This window comes from Heterodontus francisci, chromosome 33 (assembly GCF_036365525.1).
Source record: "Heterodontus francisci isolate sHetFra1 chromosome 33, sHetFra1.hap1, whole genome shotgun sequence".
In the NCBI taxonomy this organism is placed as follows: domain Eukaryota; kingdom Metazoa; phylum Chordata; class Chondrichthyes; order Heterodontiformes; family Heterodontidae; genus Heterodontus; species Heterodontus francisci.
The window spans coordinates 38,571,078-38,595,069 of NC_090403.1; the positions used below are offsets into that span (position 1 = coordinate 38,571,078).

General features: G+C 42.5%; 1 protein-coding gene across 1 annotated transcript in view; it reads left to right on the forward strand.

Annotated features, from left to right (window-relative positions):
• The window catches only part of LOC137347924 (decorin-like), a 36,909-nt gene that overhangs the window by 10,348 nt on the left and 2,569 nt on the right, over positions 1–23,992 (forward strand). The gene's annotated exons all lie outside the window — the stretch shown is intronic.

A 23,992-nucleotide genomic window follows, 5' to 3' on the forward strand; every position in this document is an offset into this window, starting at 1 on the left:
GGAGATCAAACATAGAACCTTTCTGGTCTACAAGGCCCAGCTGCTCACTTCTTTAACCAGCTGAGAATTAAATGAACCCAGCAGATGTGACTTTAAAGCAGAAGGCCCAAGGTCTAATTTTTCATCTGTTAAGTTTGCTGATCTTAACCCTGGCCAAATTTAGCCAGACTCTTATTCCTGATTGCGACCCAGCAACACTTGCTGGAAGTGTAGTATAAGATCATAAGAAATAGGAGCAGGCGTAGGCCATTCGGCCCCTTGAGCCCACTACACCATTAATGAGATCAAGGCTGATCTGATTGTGGCTTTATCTCCACTTTCCTACCTGCCCCCCATAACCCTTTACTCCCTTGTCAATCAAAAATCTGTTTAACTCAGCCTTGAATATATTCAATAACCCAGTCTCCCCTGTTCTCTGGGGACGAGAATTCCAAAGACTTAACGACCCTGTGAGAAAAGAAATTCCTCCTCATCTCTTTTTAAATGGGAGACCCCTTATTTTTAAACTGTGCCCCCTTGTTCTAGACTCCCTCACAAGGGGAAACATCTTCCCAGCATCCACCCTGTCAAGTCCCCTTAGAATCTTGTATGTTTTAATAAGATCACATCTCATGCTTCTAAACTTCAATAAGTATAGGCCTAACCTGCTCAACCTTTTCATTTCAGGAATCAGTTGAGTGAACCTTCTCTGAACTACTTCCAATGCAATTATATCCTTCCCTAAGAAAGGAGACCACTGTACGGAGTACTCCAGATGTGGTCTAACAAAGGCCCTGTAATGCTGTAGCTTCACTTCCCTACATTTATTCTCCATTCCCCTTTCACTAAAGGCCAACATTCCATTTGCCTTCCCAATCACTTGCTGTACCCACATTTTAGCTTTTTATGATTCATATACCAGGACATCCAAATCCCTCTGTGTCACAGATTTTTGCAGTCTCTCTCCATTTAAATAATTTTGTGCCTTTCTATTCTTCCTGCCAAAGTGGACATGCTCACATTTTCTCACATTATACTCCATCTGCCAAATTATTGCACACCCACTTTAACCTATCTGCATCCCTTTGTAGTCTTTGTGTCCTTTTCACAACTTGTGTCATCAGCAAATTTAGCAACCATACAAGTCACAAATATAGATTGTAAATAGTTGAGGCCCCAGCACCGATCCCTGTGGCTTTCCACTAGTTAGTTTGCCAACCTGAAAATGACCCATTTATCCTGACACTGTTTTCTGTCAGTTAGCCAATCCTCTATCCATGCTAATATGTTACCCACAACTAAAGGCTGGCTCAGGTCTGCAAATGAAACCCAACCTGAGCCCAACGCAACCACATCCGAGCCCAACCCGCCCGAGTCCTTTCATTTTTTTCCTGTGCCCAACCTGACCTAACCATCAGTTAACCTACCTTCCGTTTTTCACTTTGTTGCTTATCTGCACAAGCTTAAAATAACTAACAAAACCACTTTTCAAGCCCAAAGGGTAAATTAACATTGGAGCCACTTACCTGAGGTTGTGATAGAGCGTGTCCGACCCGGCCCGTGCCCGAATGCCGGACCCGGAAGTCATCGGGTAGCCATCCTTTACCCCCAACTCTATGAGCTCTTATCTTGTGTAGTAACCTTTTATGTGGCAACTTATCAAAAGCCATTTGGAAATCCAAATACAACACATTTACTGGTTCCCCATTATCCACCCTGCTCGTTACCTCCTTAAAGAACTCTAATAAATTTGTCAAACATGACTTCCCTTTCACAAAACCATGTTGACTCTGCCTGATTGTATTATGATTTTCTAAATGTCCTGCTATTACCTCGATAATGGATTCAAGCATTTTCCCGATGACAGTTGTTAGGCTAACTGGCCTATAGTTGCCTGCTTTCTGTCTCCCTCCCTTCTTGAATAGAGCTGTTACATTTGCAGTTTTCCAATCTGCTGGAACCTTTCCAGAATCCAGGGAATTTTGGAAGATTCCAACCAATGCATTCAGTCTCTCTGCAGCCACTTCTTTAATGACCCTAGGATGCAGGCCATCAGGTCCAAGGGACTTGTCAGCCTTTAGTCCCAAACGTTTATCCAGTACCTTTTCCCTAGTGATCGTGATTGTTTTAAGTTCCTCCCTTTTCCTTCTTGATTTTCAACTATTCATGGAATGCTTTTTTTATATTCTACAATGAATACTGATACAAAATACCTGTTCAACGCTTCCTCCATTTCCTTGTTTCCCATTATTAATTCCCCAATCTCACCCTCTAAGGAACTAATGCTCACTTTAGCCACTCTTTTTTTTTTATACCTGTAGAAACTCTTACTGTCTGTTTTTATATTCCTAGTTGGCTTTTTTTCTCATACTTTAATTTCTCTTTCCTTTCTATATTTTAGTCATTTCTTGCTGGTTTCTAAAATTTGTCCAATCTTCTGACCTGCCACTCCTCTTCACAGTATTGTATGTGCTTTCTTCCAATTTGATGCTAATCTTAACTTCCTTAGTTAGTCACAGACGGTGCATCCCTTCAGAGTCTTTCCTTCTCAATGGAATATATCTTTGAGAGTTATGAAATGTCTCCTTAAATGTCTGCCACTGCTTCTCTACCGTCCTATTTTACCTATTTTCCCAGTCCCTTTTAGCCAACTCTATCTTCATACCCTTGTAATTGCCTTTATTTAAGCTTAAGACACTAGTCTTAGACCCATGTTTCTCACCCTCAAACTGAATGTGAAATTCATAATGTTATGATCACTGTTGCCCAGATGCTTTGTTACTATGAGGTCATTAATTAATCCTGTCTCATTACACATTACCAGGTCTAAAATAGTGTCATCCTTGGTTGACTCTAGAACGTATTGCTCTAAGAAATTGTCCCGAATACACACTATGAACTCATCTCCCAGGCTACCTTTGCCAATTTGATTTGCCCAATCTATATGAAGGTTAAAGTTGCCCCAATTATTGCAGTATCTTTCTTACAGGCATCCTATGAACTACTCCCACAACTGACTACTTTGCTATTTCTTATCTCCACCCAAAATGATTCTACATCTTGCGCTTCTGAACCAAGGTCACCTCTCACTACTACACTAATCTCACCTTTTAATAACAGAGCTACCCCACCACCTTTTGCTTTGTTCCTGTATTTCTGAAATGTCAAATACCATTGAATATTCAGGTCCTAGTCTTGGTCACCTTGCAACCACGTCACTGTAATGGCTGTCAGTTCATATGTATTTCTATTTGTGTATCAATTCATTAATTTTGTTACTTATGCTCTATGTATTCAGACACAGAGCCTTTAATTCTTTACCATTCTTCCACACTCTGACCTTTATCTGCTGGTGCAGTCAAGTTTGTATGCTGTGTCCCTTCCTGTCGCACTCTGGTTATCATTACCCATATCCGACTCTGCTCCATTGCCCTGTCCTTTCACTTTAATGTACCAAATTTCCCCTCAATATCCTTCCATACCCCCAAACCCCCATTATTTAGTTTAAAACCCCTTCTATAACCCTAGTTATATGATTCACCAGGACACTGGTCCCAGCTGTTACGATCTTATAGTTTTTTTGAGGGAAATATGTGGTGTCTCTGAGATAGCAAAGGATCATTACTGCTTTAAGAGCCAGCAAGCCTTAGGAGTTAAGAGAGGGTGCATTTTGGTTGCCATTAAATATGAGCATACGGAGAGGGAACCAATTGGCTTCAAAGAATGCATCCTGGTTACCCATTCAGGGGCCAAGGAGCAGATATACAATGTTGCAATTATTTTTTGAACTGGCTTTTTAGTTGAAGACAGTCTGTTCTAACAGAGGACACAGACAGACAGCTGGTGTTAGCACCTGAAGAAAGAGCTCAGCCATTTAAACTGAAGGAAGAGAATTTAGTCTGTTTGTTTATTATCTCTCAAATTTCTTTTTAAAAAAAAATGTCAAGGCAAAACAGAGATCTCATAATTTAAACTGAAGGAAGGAAAGTTAGGCTGACAATCTTTTATCCCTCAAAAATTCTAAAGCTAAATTGATTTATTTAAAAAGTTTTTAGAAGTCGTTAATTATTGAAATTCATCACTGGAGAAGGAAAGCACCACTTACTGCTGGAATTAGACCACGGACTGTTGTACTGTTGAAGAACCTTTCTTCCCCCATCAGATGGCTGTGAGGGCTTCGAACAACATTGGACTGTAAATTTGCAAGGACTCTAATTTTTTCTATTTTAAATGTTTATATCTTAGTGTTTAAGAATTTAGTATGTCTACTTAAACAGTTAATTTGTTGACTTATAGACACCTGGTTTGGTTAGCCTCATTTGGGAGTTAATAGGTGGTACAATTTGTCTGGGTCTTTCTTTAATTTGGAAAGTTTAAAATGATATGTTAGGCGATCAGTGGAGGGGATGGTATTGAATTAACAGTGCATTTCTCCCACCACAATCGGAATTGTATATTTTGACTGGGGGCTTTGACTGGAGCGGTCGGTCATAACACAGTGCAGTTTGGGTGAAGATTGTCCCAATGGTACAGCTCCCTCTTTCCCCAGTACTGGTGCCAGTGCCCCTTGAATTGAAACCCATTTCTCCCACACCAATCTTTGAGCCACGCATTCAACTCTCTGATCTTATTCACCATATGCAAATTTGCTTGTGGCTCTGGTAGTAATTTGGAGATTATACCTTTGTGGTTCTGCTTTTTAATTTGGCCCCTAGCTGCTCATAATCCTGAAGCAGAATGTCTTTAGTTCTGTGTAGCCATTGATGAGGACAGTCAGTCTCATGTACAATGGACCCTCTGGTGGAATATCCTGGTGGCACTTGCAGAACTGATGCACATATAAAAATTGGAAGGCAGCAGAAGGATGGTACATCCCATGGACATAAACCCCATCACAATTTTGTTGTTCTGGGATTTGTTGCCTTCAGGAAAGAAGCGGTAAAGCAAAAGAAAAGGTGAGGGAGAACATGCAACAAATGGTACAGTTTAATAGGTAATTTGCATTGTTCTTGGAAGATAACCAGAGTAATAAAAGCTGGCACATGTTTTTGAGTATTCTTTTCTGGCTATTTCAAAACATGTTAAAGTATAAATTCTGATGTGATATCGTAATAATGAATAGTTGATTTAGCCCTAATTCACTGGGAAGGAGACTTCAATAGCACAGTAGCAGTCGCAAAATGCTCAAGTAACCCTTTATTACTCATTTACTAGTGTCAATTGACCTCGACCATGTAACTGAGCTGTGTACACATGGGCCCTCAATAAATCATTCTATGTATTACACAGAAAAAGAAATAGCCGCAGTGTGTTTAGGGCTGTAGTCCAGTTTCATCCTTTTCTGACAAATTGTTTAGCGTCATTTCAATTTATAAGGTCATCAGAACCATGTGATTTGAATTCATGCCAATAGAGTTGGCTATTTATTATCCTGTAATGGATGTTTCTTTGATCCTTTGCGGATACTGCATTACATTTGCAACAGATTGAGGGTATTGCATATCCCAGTGGATTATCACCTTATATTTACTGAGAAGTATCTCGTATGCTGTGTACTAGATAGTGACCTGATCATAAAGGCCTACTCAGGTCTGCAAAAAAAAAACCCAGCCCGAGCCCAACAGAACCACATCCGAGCCCGACCCGGCCCATGTCCTTCCATTTTTTCCCGTGCCTGACCCGACCATCAGTTAACTTAACTTTTGTTTTTCACTTTGTTGCTGATCTGCACAAGCTTAAAATAACTGTAATAACCACCTTTCTAGTCCAAAAATTAAATTAACATTGGAGCCACTGCCCTGTGATGGAGCATGTCTGGCCCGACCCGAGCCCGAATTCTAGACCCGACAGCGCAACCCGAGCCCGACACATGTCGGGTCCTGTCAGGTTTGGGTCGGGTAGCAGGCCTTTACCTGATTATACAAAAATATGGCTTTGCCTTGTTAAAGCACATTGAATTGATAATGAACAATTTCTCTGTTCTTTGTTGGCATATCCGATAACTTTAGACACATGGGGCAGGATTTACAAACACTGCTGAGAGTGGGAATGGCAGCAAGTGCGATTTGAAGATTGCATTCTCAGAGGTTGGCACTTGATCCCACCACCTCCAGAACGCAATATAATTTTCAAAGTACCATTGGCAGCGAAGGAACAGGTCGGGCGCTTGCCTCCAATTAAGAGCCCTTTGAGCTCATTAAATAGTTCATTAATGGGCTTGTCAGAAGCAGGAAGCTATTTTTAAAGGTTGAAAACAGGAGAAACGCGATAGGGAAACAACAGGGTTGTGAAGGTGTGAGCATTATGGAGGGACGTGAGGGCTATGGGAAGGGCTGTTTAATTTAAAGCTGAGACAGCAAGTAAAGCTTAGCTGCTTTAGATGTACTCATTGTGGATATTGTTACAACTGGAAAGGCCTGGTGAGTGTTTAAAGGTCCAGCTGAGGGAGGTCAGATGGGAACTGGCTGCTATGACATAGGACAGAGCAGCCAGGATGATCTGCGGCCGATGCAACCTCCTGGACAGATGGATGCCAGGGGAGAACAGTGGGGGGGGGGGGGGGAGAGAGAGAAAGAGAAGAGGAGGAGAAATGCACTACTAAAGACATTGGGTGCATAGTCCAAGGGTCAGTTACCTGCGCATGACAGCACCAGTGCCATAGGAGACATATGCCTATCCAGACAGATGGTCTCAGTCCCGTGATCAGAGCACACAATGACCTGAGACCACACGGCCCCCATGGCAGTCCCCTACCTGCAGCTGTCCAGATCTCAGGTGCCTCAAATGTTGTGCTGCGGGTCATTCTAGCTGTGGACCTAGGTGGCATCTCACTAGGCCATCAGGCAGGTGACTAATGCCCTTTTCAGGAGGTCAGGGACTACACCTCCTTTACACAGATGGGCCTGCACTGTCACAGAGGGCATGGGGAATGCTGCCATTGATGGATTCCTTCAGGTGCAGGGCATCATCGCTTGCACCCATGTGGCCATTAAGGCACCCAGTGACCAGCCAGTGAGATCTATCAACAGGAAGGGCTTCCACTTCCTCAATGTCCAACTGATCTGCGACTAAAAGAAGAGCTTCCACCATGTGTGCGCTCACTTTCCTGGCAACTGCCATGACTCCTTCAGTCACACTGCCTCGGTCCTTCAATCCATCCCCCAAAGTGCATGGCTAGCTCCAAAGAGACAAAGGAAATCCCTTGAAGTGATGGCTTCTGAATAATTTACCAGAGCCTCAATCAGAGAACAACCAACCAATGGCACTTGCTCACTGTTCAGCAGGCCATCAGATTTCTAAAAATGCGATTCCAGTGCCTGGATCGGTTGGATGCCAGCCTCCAATACCCTCCTGCAGGGGTCTTAGTCATTGTGGTGGTCTGCTGTGCTCTCCAGAGAGGTGTGGACCTTGAGGACAGTGAGGCCCTGGAAGGAGACAGCACATTGGGTGAGAAGTCGGAGGAAGAGGGGCCAAAGGGGGATAACATTGAACAGAGAGGTGCCCTTGCTGTATGATGAGGTGGCCTCTTCCTGCCACCATCTGGGAAGTGGATCTCCCTCCTCTCCCTCACGGCTTCCAGCATTAGATCCAAGTGGGTATTGCTGAAGTGAGGGTGTGCCCTGCCCCTAGTGCCAGGCCTGCAGCTCGTGGTTGACATCTCGCTTCCCTCTGGTGGAAGGCAGATCTCTCCCTTGGGAAAACCAGCAGCTACCATGATGGCTGCCGTGGAAGTCTACAGAAGTACCACACTTGATCTGACTTGCTGCCATTTTCACTATCACTAGATCTCAGGACAGGAAACCTGTCTCCAGACCAATTAGAGCTTTCCCACTTGAAAATTACCATCTGAATCACTGTCCAAGAGGGGGCAGGTTTCAGACCAAAAACCAGACCAGACTCCAGTTTCCCACCACCATTTTGAAAATCTGGCCCATGGACTTTCTGATGTAGAACTTTGAGAGTTTTGGATAATTTATCAAGGTGTTTTGAATGGTAAATTATAAAATGAAATACTAATCAAAAAAATGACCCAACTATGGTAAAGTGTCTACACGATGCTCCGCCAACAAAAAAATTCTGAGCTATATTCATCGTTACACTTCCCTGCTTGACGAAACTTTAATCCTAAACACCCAAAATCCCACAGTGGCTATCAACTGCAGTTCTTTTCTTTTGGGCCTCCTTATCTCGAGAGACAATGGATACGCGCCTGGAGGTGGTCAGTGGTTTGTGAAGCAGCGCCTGGAGTGGCTATAAAGGCCAATTCTGGAGTGACAGGCTCTTCCACAGGTGCTGCAGAGAAATTTGTTTGTTGGGGCTGTTGCACAGTTGGCTCTCCCCTTGCGCCTCTGTCTTTTTTCCTGCCAACTACTAAGTCTCTTCGACTCGCCACAATTTAGCCCTGTCTTTATGGCTGCCCGCCAGCTCTGGCGAATGCTGGCAACTGACTCCCACGACTTGTGATCAATGTCACACGATTTCATGTCGCGTTTGCAGACGTCTTTATAACGGAGACATGGACGGCCGGTGGGTCTGATACCAGTGGCGAGCTCGCTGTACAATGTGTCTTTGGGGATCCTGCCATCTTCCATGCGGCTCACATGGCCAAGCCATCTCAAGCGCCGCTGACTCAGTAGTGTGTATAAGCTGGGGATGTTGGCCGCTTCAAGGACTTCTGTGTTGGAGATATAGTCCTGCCACCTGATGCCAAGTATTCTCCGAAGGCAGCGAAGATGGAATGAATTGAGACGTCGCTCTTGGCTGGCATACGTTGTCCAGGCCTCGCTGCCGTAGAGCAAGGTACTGAGGACACAGGCCTGATACACTCGGACTTTTGTGTTCCGTGTCAGTGCGCCATTTTCCCACACTCTCTTGGCCAGTCTGAACATAGCAGTGGAAGCCTTACCCATGCGCTTGTTGATTTCTGCATCTAGAGACAGGTTACTGGTGATAGTTGAGCCTAGGTAGGTGAACTCTTGAACCACTTCCAGAGCGTGGTCGCCAATATTGATGGATGGAGCATTTCTGACATCCTGCCCCATGATGTTCGTTTTCTTGAGGCTGATGGTTAGGCCAAATTCATTGCAGGCAGACGCAAACCTGTCGATTACAAATAAATACAGTAAATTACAAATAATCTCCTATGCGCTTGGACTCAGCAATTGTCAACTGATATGGAAGGAGCAGTGCTGTTAAAAGCAGCATGCCTGTACACTCCTGCTGAGAGACAGAAGCACGGTCTTTGTTTACATTATCCCAGACCTACAGATCTGCTGCTGGTGGTGCATTTCTCAGAAATTTGTGCCTTTCATTAATAGCACACAACTTACTCATCTACAACGCTGCTAAAAACAGGGGCGCAGGTGTGGAGATGGGTGGCGTTGCTGTTGGACCCCATGCCTACGTGCAGCCACATGGAAGATCCACTCATTACAAATTCTTCCTTGCAATCAAAATATATAAAGTTGTCTTTAAGACTGCAATTGCAGAATACTTAAGAATTTTTAGAGGCAGGAAAAAAAAAAGTCTTCTCATGGATCAGTTCTGCCTACTTGCCTTTTCTAGAAATGCTTAATAACGCATTATCTGTTTTAATAGCCTTCTCTGGCGATTGTATAGGTGATTATTTTTTCAGGTTTATAAGTCTGAATATTTTCTGTATTTGCAACATGCTCTATATAAAGCAAATTATGACCTAGTTATAGTTTTTTTGGAAATACAATCATGACTTTTTTTTTTACACAGGATAATTGGCTCAATATTGCAGATCTGCCCACAGCTTAAAAGTCAATTCTCAAATTAACATTTTTCATCTGGAATATTACACCTTCATTTTTGTGAAATTTATACAGCTCCCCCTTCGCTACAATGCTCGTCCTTTGAGTTGTATGTTAGCCATACTCCACATACTATTCAATCAATTCATTTTATTGTCCAGCTGTAGAGGGCAATAAAGGGCTGAATTTTCCCAGCCCTTTGGAGACGGGCTAGAAGCCAGGAGGGCTGGTAATATGGTGGCATATTGCCAGCAGCAGGAACCTTAGCGGTGCAGCGCCCACTGGGCAGCCAATTAAGGAAAATAATTGTCCAATGAAGAGCTACCTCCCGCCTCCACTGGCATTTTACCGGTGTGGGGAGATGGCCAGGTAAAACCTGGTGGCCTCGCAGCAGGTTCCCCGGGAGAGACCTCGATGGGTGCTCCATGGCCCATGGAGAGGCATCCTGGTGGTAATAACTGCACCCTGCAAACAAGGCATCACTGCTGGAATATCCCGCCCCCCCCCCCACCCACCCCCCCCCCCCCCCTCATCCACCGCCTGCCCAATAGCCAGGGCACCTACTTGCCTGACTGTGGCTTCCTCAAAAAGACTCTCTCCTCCACGAGGTCACCGCAGAGTTGAGGTGCCCTCTTCTGCATGATGCAGCCTCTGTAGTGACCATGCTAGCAGTGGTGCTGCCAAGGCTGCTGAGCTAGTCCTCTGATTGGGCCTGCAGCTGCGGCTGGGAGGCGGGGTGGGGGAGGGGGCGCAGGCCGCCATCTTCAATGGGCCACCGCCTGCAAAATGCCACACCAGGGTCCTGCCACATGCTGGAGCAGGGTTGGCTCCTGCTTTTGGCCCCAGCGGCAGGACTTGGTCCTCTTCGAGAAAATTCAGCCCAAAATGTCAGAGGTAGATTTGCTCACTGGATTTTATTAATGGTCTCCTTTGATGTCAGAATGTTGAAGTATACTGCTACCTCAGTGCTTTACTTAGGCATAATAGGACTAAATATCCTAAAACAACTGTTGGCCTAATTTGTTCTTTATGTTTCTGACTAATTAGCCCATTCAGAGATAAATATTCAACTATGTTTGTAATAAACGAAGGTGCAATTACTCCGTTGCTTCTCGAGGCCGTGAATAATAGATCCTTTAAATTAATGTTGTATAGTTTTTGATGGATCATGTTCGCTGAATGAAATAGATACTTGAAAATTGCTGAAAATAGAGACATGTTGTCGAAGCCTTTCGTCTTGCACTCATCAGGACGAAAAGCCTCAACAACATGTCTCTATTTTCAGCAATACTCAAGTTCTGTACTACTAAATGAAATAGATACTGATAGATACTTAGACAACATGAAGTAACATAAATAATTGACAATTCTCTCTTGTTCAAGTTTCCTCATGATTGAAAATCTCTCAATCTATTGTTGGTCTCGAGCATTAAAGGTCTTTACACCAGTTTGCAGATTGTCATGAAAGTGCTTCCATTGTTAGTATTTTTTTGAGGACTTATGTTTAAAAGACTGTGGAAAATACCTGAGGAGAGACTAGACTTTTTTTTAAAAGGGTCACTGGAAGGATACTTGGGATTTTGTTTAAAAACCGACTGCAAGTCACATGTCTTAAGCTAAGTAAACAGCCGTAGCCTCGTGGACTATGGAACCATTTGGAGTTGTTTACAGAGAAGTCACATGCCTAGATTTATGGTGGTCAGTCTTTTTTTTGTTTCATTTTGGACTGTTTGAAGGGGTAGTTGGTATGTATCCTGCTAAGAGAGAAGTCACCCAACTCATCCTTTGCCACCTGGGTTGAAAAATCTTCTGAGAATCCAGTGTGATAGCTGAAACCACTGATGCAGTAATCCTCCCGAAAAGCCTCAATGTCTCCCGAGCAGAACTGCTCCAGAAAGATCTCAGTGACTCTCTGGTCTATGTGTACCTGGACGCCAAAGGACTAGCTGGAACATTTCATATCTTATCCTTTTTTTCTTCAAAAATTCACAAGTATTTGGCCAAAGTATTTTTGTTTTTGTAAAGTTGATCTTTGCAAAGAAAGTCTTTATTTTTCTTTAACCGGTGTGGGTGTGTGCATGTGTGTTGGGTTATTTAGTCGGGAATATATTTATACTTTCATATTTCAACCTGTGTGTTAATAAGCTTTACATCTTTATTAAATAGATCTTGTTTTATAATTTAATTTTGTTTATTAAAGAAACCTGGTTGGCAGATTTTTATTCTAAAACTAATATAAAGTATATAATTGGCTGTATCGGTAACTGTGTAAAATATTTAAATATATGTTGTTACCAGTGGAGTAGTGGAACTAGAGAAAGACAGTGCATTCTTCCAACCTCGGTCGTAACAAGATGTATACAATGATACATGACAGGATTTTCCAGTGGGCTTCAGGACCCTGATGTCCGGACCAAAAGGGGCTCCTGAGCCTGCAGCTGCCAGGAGCCAGACCGGGGGAGCTATTTTCCTCAAGATGTCCTCCTAATTGGCCACCTCTGAGCCGCTGTCCGATTAAAGACAGTGGGCAGGTTCCTGATACTGCCAGACCAATCACATAGCAGACTGCTCTAGAGCCTTGGCAGCCCCACGAGAGAGGTGGGTGCTACTGAGCTAGGTAGAAGAACATGAGTGTATCTCAAAATAGAGGCCCCCTCGGGTAAAATAATTACATTTTATAGAGGGGCTAAGACAGCATGCCCCACCTACCTCCCCACCCCGATCTGATTGGAGGGGAATCCCCTCTGGCAACCCCCTCTTTGGGGAATGACCTCTGGACTGCCGGAGGGAAGTCGCCTCCATTAAGCTTGCGGCCTCCGCATGCAGCAGGGGGCCGCTTTTGTTGGCAAGTGCTCGAAATGCCCTCTTGTTGCCTTGCAGTGGGCAGCCATACAGCATTCCTGTCCACCCCAGGGAAATCTGCCTGGCGACAGGAAAGTGGCAGGCAGTTGTCCTGCTTTTTTCCCAGCCCCTCCCACCTCACCCCCTTCCACCCCGGAGCCAGAAAAATTCTGCCCATCGAGTCTTTGGCAGACTTCAAGAATACAAAGATGATCACAGTTACTGAAAGTGTAGGAATATTCTGAATTTACTGGCCTATCTGAAGTGTAGTGGTATCTCCTAAACATAACCTACTCAGCAGTTTATTTTCAATCTGGTGATTTCTTTGCTTTTTGCTTCACAAAATCCCACAACTTCTACCTAAAGAAATGATTCAATCCAGTTATCTACTTAACTAAGGCTGCAGCCACACTGTCGTTACAAAGTTGGTTTTCTGAATCTGCCCTGGGAAGTTATCTGGGTTACCTACTAGATGCAGTGTAACCTCAGTCTGAGGAGACGCATTTAGATAATGCTCAGATATTCAATTAGGCATCCGAGGGACTTTCTAAACTTCAAAGAAGTATAGCATTCCATAAGGCATGCTCAAAATGGAATTAAACATAATAGGTCATTCTGCATTAACATCCTAAAATTATTTGATAAGATAACTAAACTTGTTGATGGCCTCTTTTAAATATATATGATGTACATGGATTATCAGATGTTTTTGCTAAATTTCCATACATGAATCTTCGAAATTGTGGAACTAATTGCAATTTGTTAAATTAAAATTGAATAGCAATAGGAATTAGAAGGTGATAATAAATCGAAACAGCATTAATAAACTGCTAGTGAAAACCTGATTTCCGTAGGAATATACTTTGGATTCCCTGCTGCTCTTAATTTTGATGTGTCTTTGCTAAAATTGGAAACATGTTTAATTTTGCAGCTCTGATATCCCTCATTAGGGTGGGCATAAAATTGTTATTTTTAATTAAACTATATTGTTACAACCAGGTGAGAAAGATGTCTAGGATTCCCTTTCGGCCTTCACCAGATCTTATTGTAACTGGGTTTAATTTTTAAACACGCTGTTTTGAGCTCCCCCTTGGTGAATCCTTGTTCACTGCTTTCCAATTATAAGGTAAAGAAATGAGCACAAACAGGCTTTCTTAGGTTTAAAGAAGAAAAGTGAAATTTATTAAAACTTAAACATAAACTCTAATTTGGTTAACACCTATGGATACACGCCACGCCCCATGCTAGCATGCATACACGATCTGCACGTGCAAATAGAGACAGAAAAGAGCAGAAGAAAAGATAAGTAGAGAGGTTTGAGGCAATCTCTGGAGGGGTTTTTGTTACTGTGCTTCGAGCTCGCTGTAGTCCTTGCTTGTAGGTAGGTCTTGCTTTTTGTTGGGGCCCAGTATTCTTCTCAAACCTTGTTCACTGTAGGAGACTTTTCTCTCTTGGGGTTTGTGTGTCTTCAATGGATTCCGAAGCTGGTGAGAATGAGATGAGAGCAGACAGGAGAGAGATATTCTCAGTCCAGGAGCAAAGGGCTTTCTGAGTTTTAAAACTCTGTGGCAAGTTCAAATTCAAAACATCTCCAACAGCCAGTTAGTCATGTGACTAAACTGGTCTGACAATGTCTGATTGCGTATTTGGCCATCGTAGCAGTTAATCTGGAATGCTAGCTTCTCCACCTTCAACATCTGGTAATTGAAAGTCGATTGTGGATTAAATTGGAGCAGGAAGTGGCCCCTTTGTCCTTTCCAAGTACTGTCTGTTACTATGCAAATGTCTTTCCAGTCAAGGGTCTGGTGTTTTCTTTTTTAAAACAAGTTTTTTCTTCACTCCAGTAACAGTATAAAAATCAATGTTCATGTGGCGAAATATGTGTGCCTCATTCTTGGCAGGTGGGGGCCTGCTTGACAATATATCTGAACAAACTATTGGGCTCCACTATCTCAAAGCCAGACTGGGGGCAGAGATGGGGTGGGATTGTGTGGTAATCTGCTTCATTGGGCCATTGACAAAACTCATGCTAATGCACAGGCTGAAAACACCCAGATGCATGCTGACATAATTTACTTTGCATAACATTATGGCTTAGAAATTTGTGGAAAAATAATGCTGCCCATCATTGCAATAAATCCAGTAATTTGTGGTGAAGAACAGATGCACCAAGAATTCCAATTCTCTACAAATTGCTTGACAATTTGCACCACTCTGCCATTAGCTTTGACAAAACACAAAAAAATGGCAACCTTACCATAAGCCTCTCCATTGAAATTAAATTGCTGCATTTGTAAATGTGAATTAATCTCTCCACTGCCATTTAGGGATGGTAATTTATGTTGTAAGAACCCTGTCAATAATGTGATTTATGGTCCTGATGTGAAAGTCAACTTTGGAGGCCCAGAAAGAGAACAATGAAGCTGTGGAGTTTCATTCCCTCAGGTCATGAATTGCTCCTAGAGGTTTTTTAAGCTTATTTTTATATCTGTCTTGGCAATATTTTTATGCCAGTCTTGCCATCTTGACTGCTGTTGGTGTTAAACGGCAATATTTACTGAGATGCAAAATATATTTCTTTCATAAAATAATTTTGGAATGCGGTATGAGTAAGAATACATTTGTTTGTCCATATTCTGCCATTCATTATTAACTTCTGGGAGAGCAATGCAATTCCTAAACACAACTGGATTACAATGTGCTTTTGTTTTTTAATTTTTTCTGTGTCTCTTTCTTTCTTCTCTCTCTCAATCCACTCTCTTTACTTCTCTTACTTTCCCTTTCTTATTTCTCTTTCTGTATGTAATTTGACTTTAATTCGTACTGTTCCCTTTCTCTGTGATTCACTCTGTTTCTTCTCTATCCTTAAATTTAATTGGCTGAGGAGATAGACCATTGGGTACAAGGTCCCAGATGAGACGTTGACATTACTGCACCATTATTAATTTGCATTTGCAGCACAAGTATAGTAGAATCTGAAGACTGGGGGAAAAAATCCAGTCACGTTACTCATCGTATCATGCGCCACCATTCCAGCAATTTCAGGGGTATGTAATTTGAACGTGACAGAGCAAGTTGGTGACAATTCCATCTTAGCACTTGGACCACCAATTGTGGCATCACAGACAATAGATGCTAAAATTTGCAACGGTTGAAACATTAGCCATTTAATCATTGTTTATCAGGTCATAATCAACAGTAAACTTGTAAGTAGAATTTAACAGTAGTTTAGAGGGAAATTTCTACCCAATATAGGGTCGTAATTACAGTTAAGAATTGTTCATATAAGTATTCAACATATTTTAAAAGAAGCATTAACTGTCTTTATTTTAAATGAGTTCACACCTGTTAAAATCACAGAATGGAGCTTGATAAAGTGTGAAATGTTCTTATAATAACACCACCAACAGTAATTTTGACTCTTGTTTATGTTGGAATGGTTCATCAAGAATGGAATCTTTTGATAGGAAAATTCAATGGACAACTTTACTGCTGTTATGTTTTTAATTAATAGTTTGAATTCAGAATTAAAATTCAAGTGTCAATTGGGAGATTAGTTTCAACTCATAATGCACTACACAACTCTTTTTAATTGTCCAATAATCAGACCTGGAGAACGAATGCATTAGTTGGTATTAGTAAGGATATATCCAGATTATGTTTCAATTTGATGGAAATAGGAAAGCAATCTGTTTATAGCTGTCTGGGGAAACCTTGTGATCTTGCAGAAGAGTAAATGGATTCAAATTTCCTGCTGTGCCCAGGTTCAACTGGTGTCTAGTTTCTTGCTGTGCTGAATATAAAGATAGATCAGTAGGAAAGGAATTTTATCATCAACTTTTGTTATTTTTGCAAAATTCTTAACCTTGGTTCTCAATAAATGAGCAAAGATGTAAATTGTTAGTAGTGGATCTCACATATTGCTATTTCTTTTTGTCCCTTCCAAGTTCATTTGTCCTTTCTTAATTCAAATTCTTCTCTGTGGGTTCTAACTTGATAATATAACTACTTTATTTGCCTGCTGGTACCTGCTGCCTTTTTTTTAAACCAAGATGTTGCATTTGCTGTCAATCTTGTGATCTTGTCATTGTTCAGATGCAAGTGTTGGCAGGCTCACAGCCAGTGTAATCATAATCTCCCCTAATGTGCATTAGCTGCAATGTACAGAGGCGTTTGCTTTTTAATTGACTTGCAATTAAACATGTTTCTCTGAGAAGATATTGACCTATTTGAAAGCTTGTACCTGAAAGTGACTTTGATTGCAATTAGCACAAAAGCAAAATACTGCAGATGTGAATATTCAGCAGATCGGGCAGTATCTGTGGAGAGAAAGACCGGGTTAACATTTCAGGTCAATAACCTTTCATCAGAACTTGATTGTAATTAACTTGTTTCTCTCAGAAGATATTGACATGATATTTGAAAGCTTAAAAGTGACCATGAATCTATTGCATTAATTTTGTTCAATATAATTTCTGTAATTGTCTCTCTAAATTGCAAATTTTCAATTTTTTTACCTTTAATGAAGATATTCTGTAATTCTTTCACTTTTAGATTACCAGGTGAGACACATGAGAAGTTGGACAGGTTATCTGCCCTCAAATCGGTAGCAAACCTGCAGCTAATCTCACATCTACATGATGCACAATGTGATTTTTCTTCCCCCTCCTTGTATTTCCATAGAGAAGGATCTATTCTTTCCTTCCATTAGGGGCATGGTCAAGATTCAGATGTCACCATCTGGGAAATCACATCATCGTTCTGCTTATTAATTGTGCAGCAACATTTTATAGGTCATAGATAAGTTTTAGACTCCGAGAGGCTTTACTCTAGACCAACAATTTCCTTATTATGGCACTTGCCACAACAACCACCTAATGCAAGCTCATTGCCCCCGACCACTTTCTCTCCCATATTTTAACCAGGACTGATGTTTCAGGCAGGAGGCCACTATAAATTTGCACTTGAGATACAATTAGAATTAGAATTAGAATATTACAGCGCAGTACAGGCCCTTCGGCCCTCGATGTTGCGCCGATCATCTGACCTACACTATTCCATTTACATCCATATGTCTATCCAATGACCACTTAAATGCCCTTAAAGTTGGCGAGTCTACTACTGTTGCAGGCAGGGCGTTCCACGCCCCTACTACTCTCTGCGTAAAGAAACTACCTCTGACATCTGTCCTATATCTTTCACCCCTCAACTTAAAGCTATGTCCCCTCGTGTTTGCCATCCTCATCCGAGGAAAAAGACTCTCACTATCCACCCTATCTAACCCTCTGATTATCTTGTATGTCTCTATTAAGTCACCTCTCCTCCTCCTTCTCTCTAACGAAAACAACCCCAAGTCCCTCAGCCTTTCCTCGTAAGACCTTCCTTCCATACCAGGCAACATCCTAGTAAATCTCCTCTGCACCCTTTCCAAAGCTTCGACATCCTTCCTATAATGCGGTGACCAGAACTGCACGCAATACTCCAGGTGCGGCCTCACCAGAGTTTTGTACAGCTGCATCATGACCCCGTGGCTCTGAAACTCGATCCCCCTACTAATAAAGGCTAACACACCATATGCCTTCTTAACAGCCCTATTAACCTGGGTAGCAACTTTCAGGGATTTATGTACCTGGATACCAAGATCTCTCTGCTCATCTACACTACCAAGAATCTTCCCATTAGCCCAGTACTCTGCATTGCTGTTACTCCTTCCAAAGTGAATCACCTCACACTTCTCCGCATTAAACTCCATTTGCCATCTCTCAGCCCAGCTCTGCAGCCTATCTATGTCCCTCTGTACCCTACAACACCCTTCGACACTATCCACAACTCCACCGACCTTCGTGTCATCCGCAAATTTACTAACCCACCCTTCTACACCCTCATCCAGGTCGTTTATAAAAATGACAAACAGCAGTGGTCCCAAAACAGAACCTTGCGGTACACCACTAGTAACTAAACTCCAGGATGAACATTTGCCATCAACCACCACCCTCTGTCTTCTTTCAGCTAGCCAATTTCTGATCCAAAGCTCTAAATCACCTTCAACCCCATACTTCCGTATTTTCTGCAATAGCCTACCGTGGGGAACCTTATCAAACGCCTTACTGAAATCCATATACACCACATCCACGGCTTTACCCTCATCCACCTGTTTGGTCACCTTCTCGAAAAACTCAATAAGGTTTGTGAGGCACGACCTACCTTTCACAAAACCGTGCTGACTATCGCAAATGAACTTATTCTTTTCAAGATGATTATAAATCCTGTCTCTTATAACCTTTTCCAACATTTTACCCACAACCGAAGTAAGGCTCACAGGTCTATAATTACCAGGGCTGTCTCTACTCCCCTTCTTGAACAAGGGGACAACATTTGCTATCCTCCAGTCCTCCGGCACTACTCCTGTCGACAATGACGACTTAAAGATCAACAACAACGGCTCTGCAATCTCCTCCCTGGCTTCCCAGAGAATCCTAGGATAAATCCCATCTGGCCCAGGGGACTTATCTATTTTCACTCTTTCCAAAATTGCTAACACCTCCTCCTTGTGAATCTCAATCCCATCTAGCCTAGTAGGCTGTATCTCAGTAATCTCCTCGGCAACATTTTCTTTCTCTACTGTAAATACTGACGAAAAATATTCATTTAACGCTTCCCCTATCTCCTCTGATTCCGCACACAACTTCCCACTACTATCCTTGATTGGCCCTGTTCTAACTCTTATCATTCGTTTATTCCTGATATACCTATAGAAAGCCTTAGGGTTTTCTTTGATCCTATCCGCCAATGACTTCTCGTGTCCTCTCCTTGCTCTTCTTAGCCCTCCCTTTAGATCCTTCCTGGCTAGCTTGTAACTCTCAAGCGCCCTAACTGAGCCTTCACGTCTCATCCTAACATAAGCCTTCTTCTTCCTCTTGACAAGCTCTTCAACTTCTTTAGTAAACCACGGCTCCCTTGCTCGACAACTTCCTCCCTGCCTGACAGGTACACACTTATCAAGGACACGCATTAGCTGCTCCTTGAATAAGCTCCACATTTCGTTTGTGCCCATCCCCTGCAGTTTCCTTCCCCATCCTACACATCCTAAATCTTGCCTAATCGCGTCATAATTTCCTTTCCCCCAGCTATAATTCTTGCCCTGCGGTATATACCTGTCCCTGCCCATCGCTAAGGTAAACCTAACCGAATTGTGATCACTATCGCCAAAGTGCTCACCTACATCTAAATCAAACACCTGGCCGGGTTCATTACCCAGTACCAAATCCAATGTGGCATCGCCCCTGGTTGGCCTGTCCACATACTGTGTCAGAAAACCCTCCTGCACACACTGGACAAAAACAGACCCATCTAAAGTACTCGAACTATAGTATTTCCAGTCAATATTTGGAAAGTTAAAGTCCCCCATAACCACTACCCTGTTACTCTCGCTCCTGTCGAGAATCATCTTCGCTATCCTTTCCTCTACATCTCTGGAACTATTCGGAGGTCTATAGAAAACTCCCAACAGGGTGACCTCTCCTCTCCTGTTTCTAACCTCGGCCCAGACTACCTCAGTAGACGAGTCCTCAAACGTCCTTTCTGCCGCTGTAATACTTTCCTTGATTAACAATGCCACACCCCCCCCTCTTTTACCCTCTTCTCTGTTCTTTCTGAAACATCTAAATCCCGGAACCTGCAACATCCATTCCTGCCCCTGCTCTACCCATGTCTCCGAAATGGCCACAACATCAGGATCCCAGGTACCAACCCATGCTGCAAGCTCACCCACCTTATTCCGGATGCTCCTGGCGTTGAAGTAGACACACTTTAAACCAAGTTCTTGCTTGCCAGTGCCCTCTTGCGTCCCTGTAACCTTATCCCCTACCTCACTACTCTCAACAGCCTGTACACTGGCACTGCAATTTAGGTTCCCATTCCCCTGCTGATTTAGTTTAAACCCCCCCGAAGAGCACTAACAAATCTCCCCCCCAGGATATTGGTACCCCTCTGGTTCAGGTGAAGACCATCCTGTTTGTAGAGGTCCCACCTACCCCAGAAAGAGCCCCAATTATCCAGGAAACCAAAACCCTCCCTCCTACACCATCCCTGCAGCCACGTGTTCAACTCCTCTCTCTCCCTATTCCTCTCTTCGCTAGCACGTGGCACAGGCAACAACCCAGAGATAACAACTCTGGTTGTTCTCGCTCTAAGCTTCCACCCTAGCTCCCTGAATTTCTGCCTTAAATCCCCATCTCTCTTCCTACCTATGTCGTTGGTGCCTATGTGGACCACGACTTGGGGGTGCTCCCCCTCCCCCTTAAGGATCCCAAAAACACGATCGGAGACATCACGTACCCTGGCACCTGGGAGGCAACACACCAACCGTGAGTCTCTCTCGTTCCCACAGAACCTCCTATCTGTTCCCCTAACTATGGAGTCCCCAATGACTAATGCTCTGCTCCTCTTCCCTTTTCCCTTCTGAGCAACAGGGACAGACTCTGTGCCAGAGACCTGCACCCCATTGCTTACCCCTGGTAAGTCGTCCCCCCCAACAGTATCCAAAACGGTATACCTGTTGTTGAGGGAAACGGCCACAGGGGATCCCTGCACTGCCTGCTGGTTCCCTTTCCTTCCCCTGACGGTAACCCATCTACCTACTTCTTTTACCTGAGGTGTGACTACCTCCTCATAACTCCTGTCAATAATCCCCTCTGCCTCCCGAATGATCCGAAGTTCATCCAGCTCCAGCTCCAGTTCCCTAACGCGGTCTGCGAGGAGCTGGAGTTGGGTGCACTTCCCGCAGATGCAGTCAGCAGGGACACTCTTGGCGACCCCTACCTCCCACATTCTGCAGGAGGAACATACAACTGCCTTTACCTCCATTCCCACTATTCTAGATTCCCAATAAATCTACTGAAAAACCAAACGAAAAAAAAAGTCAAAACTTGTTCGCTTAGCAATCCGACGGACTGAACTTTTAAATAAAAAGCTTACCTTATCAACACCCTAGAGTCCTTTTTTTTTGGTTAGAGGAGGAGGGTGGGTGGGAGACACTACACGTGGGCAGAATGTGTGCTGCACAAAGTCCGCTCATACATACAAGCGTTGAATGACCTTATCAGTCTTTAAAGGGACCATTGAAGGCCACTCAAAAAGGACCCAAACCCAGTCTCATCTTTTAAGTTAATTTTAACAATGTTCCATTATACAAATAAACTCCTAGTGCTAGCTTTGCTTCAGTGATGGCATTCTTTCCTCTGAGCTGGCAGGTTATGGGCTCAATCCTCAGTCAGCAATGTGAAAACATAACCTGAACTGACACTTCAGTGTAGTACTGAGGGATGCTTCACTGTTGGAGGTGGCATCTATGTATAAACTAAGGCCTATTAGGCGGATGAAAAAGACCCCATGAAACTATTCAAAGAGCAGCAGGGGAATTCCTCTGGTGTCCAGTCAATCGCTATCCTTTAACTGACACCACTAAAACAGATTCTCTGGTCATTCATCTCACTGATGTTTGTGGGATCTCACTGTGCCAATTGGCTGCTGCATTTGCCTACATTACAACAGTGATGACACTTCAAAGGTACTTAATTGGCTGTGAAGTGCTTTGAGATGTGCTTAGGTGCAATATAAATGCAAATTATTTTTGTGCAAATGCTTTTCAATTATTTTATTGCAGTACTGGAAAATACTACATGGGTGACTGGGTGCCACAATATCAAATCTGAAATTGGGTTCAATCACTTACAGACATGAGATTACATTTACACTTTTCTGTCAATTGCAAAGATTAGATGAAAATATTAGGCACAGATGTGATCTCTTTCCTCGCTTGCACAAATTGATAGAATAAAACTTCTCATAAGCTAGCACTGAAAACTGAGAATGGGGAAAACAGAAGGTTGGGTATTATGGAGCAATCTTTACCCTATAGATAACCTATGCTGTATCTGAAAGTCCAAAGTAAAAACAAACCTCACCATTATTCTTTTTTTTAGCAAAGAAGTAGATGTGAGTAGAAAGGGATAGTTTACCTTTTTATAATTGCTTGTACTTTTTCACTAAAACTGATGGAATTTAATCCTGCTCCCATTTGTTTTGATTGGTATCACGAAACTGGAACAAACAGACAAACATACTACTCACTGCTTGGCCAGGAGGGCTTTTCCAGAACAAACTTGTCTAAATTAACGTTCTACTCAACTGTGTTTTAAACTCCAACTGGGGAAAGGGGAAAATAACATTTCCAGTACCAACCACTGACAGAAAGTCATGAAAGGAAATTAACATCTGCTGAGGTAAGTTTCATGTATTAACATTTTCCTGCACCAATTTGTCTACAGGTTCTTTGTGTGCCAAAAGAACTGACTGGAAACTCTGTATATTTTCAAATCTTCCTTGCACCTGTGCATTGGTAAATGACAATACTCCTTAGAGCATGTATTTTTTTTTCATATGACTGCAACTTTTTAACAGGTAATGGTGACTTTAAAGTACCTGGCCTGTAAATAATTAATCTCAATTGGTGAGAGCAATCTTAATACAATCTGAGATGTCAGTGTGAAGATAGAACTCTTCAGTTATAACATCTTACGTGGTCATGTCAAAAGGGTATATCAGGAGAAAGCAGAAATTCATTGGAAGGAATTTCACATGTGACAGTCTCTGCTCTATAAAGCCATCAGCACTAAAATAGAACCTTCAGATTGGAAACAGCTTCCACCATGCAGAGTGGGGTAAGTGAGCACCAGACTGATTATATATCTGTATTGAGATAATCCGCTCTAGTTACCCATGTGCCATCAATCTAACCAGTCATTGCACTGAGAAGTAAAAAGCAAAATACTGCAGATGCTGTAAATCTGAAATAAACACACATGCTGGATTAGTCATCATCTGAAGAGAGAGCAAGTAAGTTTGCATTTCAGGTGTGGGTCCTGAAAAATGAGGCAGACAGGTCTATTAATGCAATCTGAGAAAGGGAAGGGGGAGATATGAAATAGTTATTCAGCTATATGTTTTCAGCATTTGTTTTTGTTAGATTGACTGGTTGTTCAGAAAAATATTGTAACATAAGCAGAATTTCTTATTAGTCAGAATTGATCTGGAACAGTGTGTTACATGAAGGATAATATATATTTAAATAGGATGCTGTTGATAATTTGGACATCTCCCTAAGGGCGAAAGAAAAATGTCAATAGTTATAAATCAGTGTTTGCCTACACAACTGGCACTGGCACTGCAAAAAAACAATTATATGAGTGCCTTGAGCCTTTTTCAAAAATTTGTAAATGCAAAATATAATAATCATTTACAGAGTTTGAAGAGCTGAAGCTAGAGAGAGAAATGCCTCATGAAAGATTAACATTTTAATCTGCTTTTTTTAGATATTAATGTTGGCTGCAGAAAAT